We start from the raw sequence: 10,880 nt of genomic DNA, 5'->3' as shown, positions 1-10,880 counted from the left end.
GCAAATGTGTAATCGTTCTTTCTGATGGCTGAGTAATATTCCATTGTATATATGGACCACATCTTCTTGATCCAGTCATCTGTTGAAGGGCATCTCGGCTCCTTCCACAGTTTGGCTATTGTGGACAATGCTGCTATGAACATTGGGGTGCATATGGCCCTTCGCTTCACTACGTCTGTACCTTTGGGGTAAATACCCAGTAGTGCAATTGCTGGATCATAGGGTAGCTCAATTTTTAACTTTTTAAGGGACCTCCACACTTTTCCAAAGTGGCTGTACCAACTTGCATTCCCACCAACAGTGTAAGAGGGATCCCCTTTCTCCACATCCTCTCCAACATTTGTTGTTTCCTGCCTTGTCAATTTTTGCCATTCTAACTAGCGTAAGGTGGTATCTCAATGTGGTTTTGATTTGAATTTCCCTGATGGCTAATGATTTTGAACATTTTTTCATGTGTCTGTTAGCCATTTGTATGTCTTCATTGGAAGTGTGTCTGTTCATATCTTCTGTCCTTTTTTTGATTTGATTATTTGTTTCTCATGTATTGAGTTTGAGAAGTTCTTTGCATCTAAACCATTTGAAAGTGGACAAGTCAATGGCATTTAGTCCATTCCCAGTGTTGTATGATCACCAGCTCCATCTAGTTTCAAAGCATTTTCATTATCCGAAAAGGAAACCCTGTGCTCATTAAGTTCACATTTCCCCTCACCCCCAGGCCCTGGTGGCCACCAATCTGTGTTCCATCTTTGAGGGTTTACCTATTCTGGGTCCTTCATATAAATGGAATCGTACACTCGACTCCAAATGTTTGTAGCAATCAACAACAACAGAAGACGTGACATGAACCGAATAAACTGGCCCTTGGACATTCGGTTTCTGCCCTCTAGCTTGGCCATTGACAGGAAGCCCCTCATATCAAAGTGGGGGGGGGTCACTTGGAAGCTGTCTCTGTGGCCAGTTAGGATGCTGATAACACCAGGCTGGGTGGGAGTGACTGGGAAGGCCTGCCCTGGGCAAGTGGTTTTGGTGGCTGTGTTCTGATTCCAGTGTTGTCCCCAAGAGGAATCATGCCTGTGACCACTGGGGGTTAGAAAGGATGCTCCTCTCTCCTCCATGGTCTAGTCTTAATGTGCTACTCGGTACAGAGACAGCTCCCAAATGGCGTCCAAACAGGAGGAGAATAGAAGGAACATGGTGTCAGCATGGGATTCAGATCTCATAGCCACATGGTCCCTGTGTTCAAGAATTCCCCTTTACAGCCTGGAATTCTGCTTTGGAGAGCAAAATGTGTACTGGATGGTTGTTTTCCCCCAGGGGAGGTGAGGTCATACTCTTCCTTTCAGTCTAAAGCAAGGAAAAAATTAGATGTTAGTGTTGGAAGGCTGTGTTCCTTCTCTCCCGGAGCGGTTCATTCCTTCAGTGAGTGGCTATTGAACACCTGCCAGGCATCCGGTGGGGTGAAGATACATTGCCTCTCAGCCCACCGATTTATTACAGGGTGACAGATAAGTTAAAAAAGACAGTGTTGCCAATGAAACAATGGGGGTAAAAGTAGGAAGACACAGATTGTCCCGGGAAGAGAGGCAGGGAAGCATAAAATGTTTCATTCACATCTTCTCAGGTCCCGGGATGGGTTCTCTGCACAGAGCTGGGGTGGCAGCGGCGGGCGGTGGGGACGCTGGAGTGGAGGGCAGGAGTGAATGGGGACTGAACCCGTTTGCTCAGCTCATGCAGCTTGGCACGCAGACTTCTGCCCCAAGGGGTGCTTTTTCCTAACTCCTTTGCCCTAAGAGGCCACCTTGTAACCTGCACCAAGGCTCTGCACAACTGGGGCTCCAGGCTCTGCACAGCTCTCACCTTCAGTTTGTATTTTGGGCTTCAGTTTTGCAGTGACTTTGCTGTTGCTTTGGGAATAAAGAGATGTACAGGAATGGGATTTATTATTGTTGTAAATAATCCTTCTCTGGCTGGCTTGTTAAAAATGATCCCTTCTCCTCTGGCTGGAGAGGGCTAGGTGTGGTGCTGTCTAAGGCGTGAAGGACGCAATGACTCACCGAGGTTCTTTTCCAACTTCTGATTCAATGAGTTTGGTTTTCTTCGAGCCCATGAGTCACTTTCCCTGCTCGGCGACTTGCATGACAGGGCGGTGAGATAACCAGGAGCTCAGGGAGACAACTGGTAGGTTTTATAAATGCTAGTAAAGAAAAGATTTTTCAAAGACCGGAGGGAAATCCACAAGTGTGGAAAACGCAGTCATCTAAGAATACAGTTCCTGAAACAAGGAAAAACAGCTTCCAGCGGTCATGTAATTTGTCGCCTTCTCACATTTCACTTTTGTTTGAGAACGAGGTCTGACATCAGCAGCAGGATTTGCGGGTCCGAAATGCCGCGTGGGCCTTTGCCAGCAGCTGTGGCCTTTGGGCTCGACCAGTTGTGCCGCGCGGGTGGCTGTTTTGTCCACTGAGGTTCAAGTGATCCCCTGCCCTCTCAGCTCCTCTGAATTCCTGGCCGGCACCGTAACTGTAAGACGGACCTATGATAATAGTGCCATTTTCGTCTCAGTGTCATCAGAAGGTAAAGGCGCATCACGTGAGATGCAAGAACGTGCGTATCTGGGGGTTATTAACTGTGTGTCAGGACAGTGGAGAAAACAGATGTTATCTCTTGTTTCTTTTTCAGCCTTGCGTTGAACAGTGAAAAAGCTGTCGGGTGTCAAAAATGGGAACAGTAAAATTATCAGAAGAATGCCTGTCCTCCCTGTCTCGGGCTGCGCTCTCACGGACATTGCCCTTTTATCAGTGTTCGCTAACTCTCAAAGGAAGAATAATTTTGTGGGTGGCATTTCGAATGGTGCGTTGAAAGGCTATTTGTCTGAAATACAAATTTGCCATAATCTTTGTGTGTGTTGGGAGATGAGGGGGTTGTCATATCAGACACTGGAGAGATTGGTTCATTGTGACTGTTGATGAACCTGGCCCTGGGCTATTTGTTTGGCACCACGAAGGGAGGGAAAGGACAGAATGAACTTGTGGTATGTCCTAGCTATCCTTTGCTGTGCTTAACATACGGGCTTAAACCAGTAGCCATTTTTCTCATGGCTGGTGATCTGTGGGTGAGGAATTTGGGCAGGGCTCAGAGGCACCGTTGTTCTCCCCCGAGCAGTGTTGACTGAGGCTGCTCGGTGGTAATCACCAAGCTGGGAGATGGGCTGATGTGGAGGGTCCAAGGCAGCTTCACTCAGGAGTCTGGTACCTCAGTGGGGACAGCAGGAAGGCCGGGCTCAGTTGGGACTGTGGACTGCAGTGCCAAGATGTGACCGTCCAGCATGGTGGCTCAGTGCTCCCAGAGAGGGATCTCCCAGAGCCTCAGGTGCAAACATCAAATTCCTGGAGCCTGCCTCCCTTTGGAAGTCAAGCAGCAACACTTTCCACGTGCTCCAGTGGCCGGTGTCATCACAAGCCAGCCAGATTCAAGGGAAATAGATACCTGGTCTCAGCGGGGGGAGGGCCAAAATTGTCTGTCCATCTTTAATCCACCACGTGGGATAAGAGGTATATTTTTCAGCCAGACGCTCAGTAATACTTGAACATTCTTATATTTTGTGCAGATTGGATCCTTCCATAGCCCCAAAGCAGCTGCTTGAGACATTCTCCACTTCCTTCTCTTAAGCATTTAGCCTAACACCTCCTGACTAGGAGATGTCTTTATTCCTACTTTCCTGATAAAACGTGAGCCGTTAGGCATAAACTAAGTGAAGTGGGAAAAAGTACGGGTTCCTGAGCCAAAGAACCCACGTTCAAAAGTCATCGTTCGCACCCTTAGTTGCGTTGTCTGCAGAAAGGGAATAATACTACTCCAATCACTGGGGTGTCACTGATGATATGGGTATAAGAAACGCTTCATACAAACTTAGTGTAATTTCAAATGCAGTTGCCTTTGAGCCCCATTCTGTCCAAACTTGACTTGACATGAGCTATTTTCCTGACACTGACATTTATTAGAACAAATCACTAAAACTCTGAGAATTTTAATTTTAATTATTTACAGTGTTGAAGAGATGATTGTATAAAATGATGCCCATGAATCCCTCTGTAGCTGTCAAATGATTATAATGATGAATAACGTATCAACAGTATCAGCCTCACGATCGACTCATGGTTTTGCATGCTGCGTGGCCAGACACGATCACCCATTACTCTGCCCAGCCCTTATTGTCACGGGCCCCTGATGTTGGAGATACTACAGAATGTGGAAGAGAGGAAAGAAACTTTTGCAAGGGTGGAAACAGACAACCAGCTACATCTACGATAATTTATGTAGTCTAAGCATATGTGCATAATTCACTATTATAATGAAATAAAACCCAACCAAGTTCAACTGACACGTGTAATGATATACATAATCCTTGCTTTTACTGCATGGTAATTAGGCATAAAAAGTAAGATTTCACATAAATAACTGTAATTAGTATCACTTGGATGCCACTAAAGCAAGTTTTTAATCTATTCTATCTTTTGGTATTTTTTTCGAGTATCCTTAATTAGCAACCATGCAAATAGTTTTCCCTGATAACCTGTACAGTTTAGTTCTTTTCGTTCATTATTCATTCATTCATCAAATATGGATTGGGTGCCCAGTGTATGCCAGGCATGGTGTTAGGCTATGATACATACATAATGAGGACACTGACAAGACAGAGGGATAATTTCAATACAGTGTTAACCTTCCCGCAGTAGGACAGTTCAGCACTATAGGAACACAAAAAAGAGCACATGATCCAGCTTTGAGATTCCAGTGGGGACTCCCTGGAGGAGAAGGTGAATTCTAAAATAATTTAACCAGAAAAAGGGATCCAGTGAGAGGAAGAAAAGAAGAGAGCATGAAATGGTGCTGCGAGATCAGGAGGTGTGGTCAGGGAGGAGTTAGTCGGGGCCAGATCAGGAAGTACGTCATTGGCCATGTTTAGCTCTGTGACCCTAGGAGGGGAAATAGGAAGGAGGTAGACCTGGGGACTCGCTGCATGCGGTGGCCAAGGGAGAAGGGGAGCTGGGGAGGACACCCATGATCTTAGGTTGTGAAAGAGGCATCTTTTCTGAGCGCTTGTTGTGATGCGCCCCGGGTGACGTATGGAAGTGTGGAATCACTATATTATACACCCGCAGCTCCTAGGACACTCTACGTTAACTATGTTAGAATTAAAGGGAAAGTATCACAGGCTGCTGAGAGGGCAAGTAGGAAAAGGGCTGAAAAGAACCTACAAGGTTTGGCAACAAGGGGGCTGTTGGCAAAGACTCTTCCAGTAGAGTGTAAGGGCAGAGGTCAGACTGTGCTGACAATGAACAGTGAATGTGGAAGTGGAGACAACCATGGTGGGAAGGAAGGAGAAAACGCATATTTAAGTCCTGCAGGCCCCTGACAGGGCTTGGTCTCAGGATGTGGCATCGAGAGAGGAGGTGAGGAGATGTGGGACGGGAATACTTAGTGATATTGTACCCTAAGTTGGCCCTCACAGAAGAGAGCTAGCTTCTTCGTATCTTCTTGTACATGGACCAGAGCTGGACCGTGGCTGCCCCGGGTGCTGCTGCTCGTCGCCCCCATGGACCTAACACCTGACTTCTCTTCAACCCATCCGCTGTATTACCCCCCCTTTCCCATCCTAGACAGGCTTCTTTGCTCATGTCCTTTTTGCTCCCTCAAACTCTGACTGCAAGTGACTCCAATTTGTCATTTCTTGACCTGCCCAGGGACCACGTCTCTCCCTTGAGAAGTATTTATTAAATTTAATTACTTAAGGAGTGACACCTTTTGAGGCATCCCTCCCTGCCCTCCCCCGCCCAGCATTTTATTATAAACCATTTCAAACATGCAGCAAAGCTGAAAGAATTTGACATTGAATACCCATATACTACCACCAGGTGCTCTTCAATGGCTCACCACACTTGTTAGTTCTTCTTCTGTGTATCCATCTATCCTCTGCCAATCTGTCTTATTTGCTTGATCGAGCCACTCTCTTGGATATTTCTTCATGTGCACAAGTGTATCAGTCTTTCAGTTTCCCAGTTCCATATTCCTGAAAGAAGACCGGCCATCCGGGTCCAAGATCACACGGAGAGCCCATGCATCCGTTCCCTTTAGATTAGGCAGCCACCTCCCTGGTGTGATCAGTGTGGTGAATTATATAGAATCCTCCAGTCCAAATGATCCCTGTTACCTCATTAGCAGGGGGGCGAGTGTGGCCATCTCCCTTCGGTGGCGGCATACGTAGAGCGGGCACCATGATATTGCTGGCGTAAGCTGCCAACAGATACAGGAACTAGGAGAGGATCAAGTTAGAGAAATGATCGGAATTTCGGTTTTGTACTTGCTGGATTGTAGGTGTTTGGGGAATATTGATGGGCACTGGCTGTCAGGAACTTGGAAATGTTATGCCTGAGGCTGAAAGTAGAGGTAAGGGGTGGGTGTATAGACTGGGAGTCTTTTGCATTCGGTGGCAGGTCCAGTATACCTATAAAGGAGGGGCAGCAATTTGGCTGGAAGTAGGACAAGGGCACCACATTTGCACAGCTCCTTACATAAGATGAAAAAAAATGTCAATCCCCTGTGAATAGAGGGGGAGCTGATGTGGATTGTCCTCAGGCATAATTATATTTAGAGATGACAGCTGATGCTGTAAAGGTGAGGGAAATCCCTTGTAGATTGGTTGTGGCATTTGAAGTCCAAGCATGAGACACTTTTATGATTGAAGATGGGGCAATAGACATCGACTAGACCAAGACAATAGTCTGGAAGGCCACTGGACCCATAGAGGAAGAGCAGAGAATGAGGCTGGTGACCAGGTATAGAGAAGCACCTGCTTTAGGGTTGGCTGAAATAATGAAGCTGGTGAGGGAGCAGCATGCTTAGAAGGGTGGGGAGGAGAATAATGCCCCACGGGTCAAGGTAGAAGGGAGTTTTAGGGAGGCAATAATGAATGTAGCCAAGTCTGTGGGGTCAAGTAGGAAGAGAACCAAGGCAAGGTCCATGAGTTTGCCCTTTAGAAGCTCCTCCAAGAAACATATCCTTCATTGAAGCACGAGGGGTGGGGAGGGGGCAGATTATGGGGCAAAGAGAGATCATAAGGTAGGAGGAAGGGGCTGGCCTACAGATCACTTTGGAAGGAGTTTGGTGGTGAAGAGCAAGGGATAGAGAAGACATGGATTTCAGGGCAGGTGTGCAAGAGAATACTGCTCTAGGGAGCTGTGAGCACGTGCTCTTCAGATAATAGAATTTGGGCAGCAGCTATGTGCCATTCCCATTTTGAAGATTCACAAATGATAATGAGCTATTATGACATTAACACACATTCGTACTTACTACAATTAATATACAAAACAATGCACATTAATATTAATACACAATGATAATAATAGTGAACACTTACAGAGGGCTTATGTGCCAACTCTGTCTTAAATCCTTTACCCAGATAAATTAAAGGTAGGTACTCTTACCAGCCCACGTTATAGATGATCAAACTGCAGCACAGAGGGGTTCACCCTTGCTCAAGGCTATAAAGCTGGTAAGAGGCAGTCCCAGGATTCGAATCTTCTTCTCTGCAATAACCTATTTATTCTATAAGGGGTGGAGGGCTGAGGCCCAGTGACGTTCAGGATTCTTCCCTGAGAGAGTCCAGCAGGTGAAAGGGTGACCCAAGACAGAGCAGAGGAAGGGATCTGGGAGCTGAAGGAAGGGATGCTGGTGGAGTTTGCAGCCCATAGGCCTGTTTGTCACTGAAGGTGAGAGCCACTGTGGGGAGGGATGGGGGTTGGGATGGAGCTGGGGAGCTGAGAGAAGTGAAGGTTTGTAACAGCTGCAGAGAGGAATGGAAAGGAAATCATGTCGTGATTAGGAAAATGATTGTCAAGAAGCATTCAGAGCCCAGCTGTGAGATGGAAAACGTGCCTCTGTCGTGGGACCACGCAGCTTGTCGGGATTTTCGCCATCAGCAGTTGGGCAGTCGCAAAGCAGAATATGTCATCCTGACCCCAACTCTTCCCTCTGCCTGTGCTCTGGCTGGTGTCTGATATCACAGCCCAATAGAGCCTCTGACTCTGCTCTCCTTTCCTTTCCTTCTGACTAATCCAATTGCGTCCGGCGCTCTGCTCCCGTCCCAAAGACTTGTGGCAAAACTCAGGATGTGAACTTCCTACTTAGGACTTTATTGTCTGGGAGGCTTGGGACCATGGTGGTTCTGGAGAACCAAAACTCCAGGAAGAATGTCAGCAGGGAGGAACAGGGTGTGAGGAAGGAGAAAAAGGAAGAAAAGGCAGCCCATTGTCCCCTCATCCCAGGTGCCAGGGCACCCCAAGCATCATCCTGGGTCAACCTCCATGTTAGTGTCTTTTCAGGGATATCCAAAAAAAGATCACAAGCGCTGATTTTGAGGCAAGGTGAGCTAATCCACCCTTCCTGCCCAAAGTGAAGGAATGTTACAGGCTTTAGCGTGGGGTAGAAGGCAGGAGCGCTGTGCCTCGCTGAGGGTCCAGTAAGAAGGCAGAACATGAACCCACAGAGAAACTAAAGCCATTTCAGGGTCAGTAAGACATTATCAGTAGGTCCTTTGGGGGTTCACATTGTTTTAGGCATGCTGCTGATCAAGTCCTAGAGGATAAATAAAGTCAGAACAGCAAATGAGAGGTATCTGCAAATAATAGAGGCTCTACAACATGAAAGTGACATCTGAGGACTGACCAGACCAAGATGGGAATGTTATGGGATGTACAGAAACACCCACTAGAACCAGCATGAATTGGGATCATGAAGAGTCTGGCTAGACCGACACAGAAACCATTTTCTTACCCCTCGCATAGTTCCTAGTGGGGGAAAGTCAGAAATTACTAACTCTGAGTTGATTTCCTCCTACTCTATATCATTATCGTTTGGGGTGTATAATTATGCTTAAGTCAACTATATTGTAAACTACATTTAGTTTTCATTCCATGGTGTGAGTTTAGTCATTCTTACCAAAACCATAGGTATTGTTATGGATAATTTTCTGAACTGGGTGGCTCTCTCCTATCTAACAAATTCAAGATTCTAATTCCCAGAATGGACCGAACAAGGAAATCTGTTGCCATTAGAAAATGCGGCTTTGGGGCACCTGGGTGGCTCAGTTGGTGAAGCATCTGACTCTTGATTTGGCTTAGGTCATGATCTCAGTGTTGTGAGATCGAGCCCCGCATCAGGTTCTGAGCTCAGTGCGGAGTCTACCTCTCACTCTGCTCCTCCCCCCCACTTGCTGGCGCTCCCTCTCTCTCTCTCTCGAATAAATAAAAAAGTCTTAAAAAAAAAAAAAGAAAATGTTGTTCTTGTGAGGCTTATTTCTACTGGAGGTGTTATTCATAATGTTAGTATTTATATTCAAGAACGTGTCTAACTAATTTGACCTTAAAGCACATGAAGCATTTCCTTCTCTCTCTTTATTACAGCTTTATTGATACTTGTGTTTCCCATATCCCATGGAATTCACCCATGTAAAGTATACATTTCAATGATTTTGAGCGTATTCGCAACACCGTGCAGCCGTCATCACAATCTAACTGTAGAATATTTTCAACACTCCAAATAGAACCCTCTTTGCATTAGGAGTCATTCTCCATTCCCCTTGGCCTCCTCCCCAGCCCAAGGCAGCCACTAGTCCCCTTTCTGTCTCTGGATTTGCCTATTCTGGACATTTCACCTAAATGGAATCACACAACATGTGGTCGTCTGTGACTGGCTTCCTGCATTTAGCATTATATTTTCAGGATTCATCCATGGTCCAGTGCGTATCGATGCTTCATTCCTTTTTATCACCAAATAATAGTTCATTCTATGAACATCCCACATTTTGTTTATTCATTCATCAGTTGGCTGGATGATGTCACATTTCTGTACAACAAAATATTATTCAGCCACATTTGGCTATTATGAACATTTGTGTCCAAGTTTTGTTTGAACATATGTTTTCATTCTCTTAGGTCTATACTTAAGAGTAGAATAGCTGGGGGTGCCTGGGTGGGTCAGTTGGTTAAGGGTCTAACTCTTGATTTTGGCTCAGGTCATGACCTCAGAGTTATGAGATCGAGCCCCGTGTTGGGCTCTTTGCTGGGTGTGGAGCCTGCTTAAGATTCTCTCTCCCTCTGCCTCCCCACCCCCAACAAAAAAAAGAGTAGAAAAGCTGGGTTTGGGGGAACTACCAGACTGTCTACCAAAGCAGCTGTACCATTTGATATTCCCACGAGTGCAATGAATGAGGCTTCTTATTTCTCCACATTCCTACCAACACTTACTATTGTCTGTCTTTTTTATTTTAGCCATTTTGGTGTGAAGTGTTATATCACTGTGGTTTTGATTAGCATTTCACTAATAATGAATGATACTGAGCATCTTTTCATGCGTTCCCTCTGTCTCTTTGTCTTCCCCCTCCTACCCATGTTTTTGAAGAGACTCCAATGCATAAAGCATGGGGGACAAAAGATCATGTTCTCCATGATTTTGCAGTCTTGTCAAGGTCACAAGAAAGTGGCCAAAGGAGAGTCCTAAGCCCTAAGGGGGTTCGAAGCTCAGAAATAGTGATGACACATAGGAACCCAGAAGCTGAAAAAATATGATGGGTATGTGAGTCCAAAGGATGGGGAGATCTGCACAAGGCAGAGAATGAAAGGATTCCCCTAATTTTGCTTCAGGCGAGGTAGTTTACGTTTACCTTTAGATGGCACTGGGAAGCAAAATCTCCGTGCCTGGATCATCAAAGAATAACTTGTTTGTTTTTGTGTTTATTTATTTATTCCATAGTTATTTAATGCCATGTGATTTTAGGTCATTGTAGGAATAAATTGAGTTGGAGAAAATTAGACACACAG

General features: G+C 45.8%; 1 long non-coding RNA gene across 1 annotated transcript; it reads left to right on the top strand.

The window, feature by feature from the left end:
• Window positions 1-558: 558 nt before the first annotated feature.
• On the top strand, window positions 559-4,381 carry LOC130543736 (uncharacterized). The gene is made up of 2 exons (XR_008959292.1): window positions 559-2,574; window positions 2,680-4,381. It is a non-coding gene; the product is annotated as an uncharacterized LOC130543736 (long non-coding RNA).
• Window positions 4,382-10,880: the final 6,499 nt, after the last annotated feature.

Source organism: Ursus arctos, unplaced genomic scaffold (genome assembly GCF_023065955.2).
Source record: "Ursus arctos isolate Adak ecotype North America unplaced genomic scaffold, UrsArc2.0 scaffold_15, whole genome shotgun sequence".
NCBI lineage: Eukaryota > Metazoa > Chordata > Mammalia > Carnivora > Ursidae > Ursus > Ursus arctos.
The sequence above is the reverse complement of the archived record's forward strand: the minus strand, read 5'-3'. Positions and strand labels throughout refer to the sequence as shown.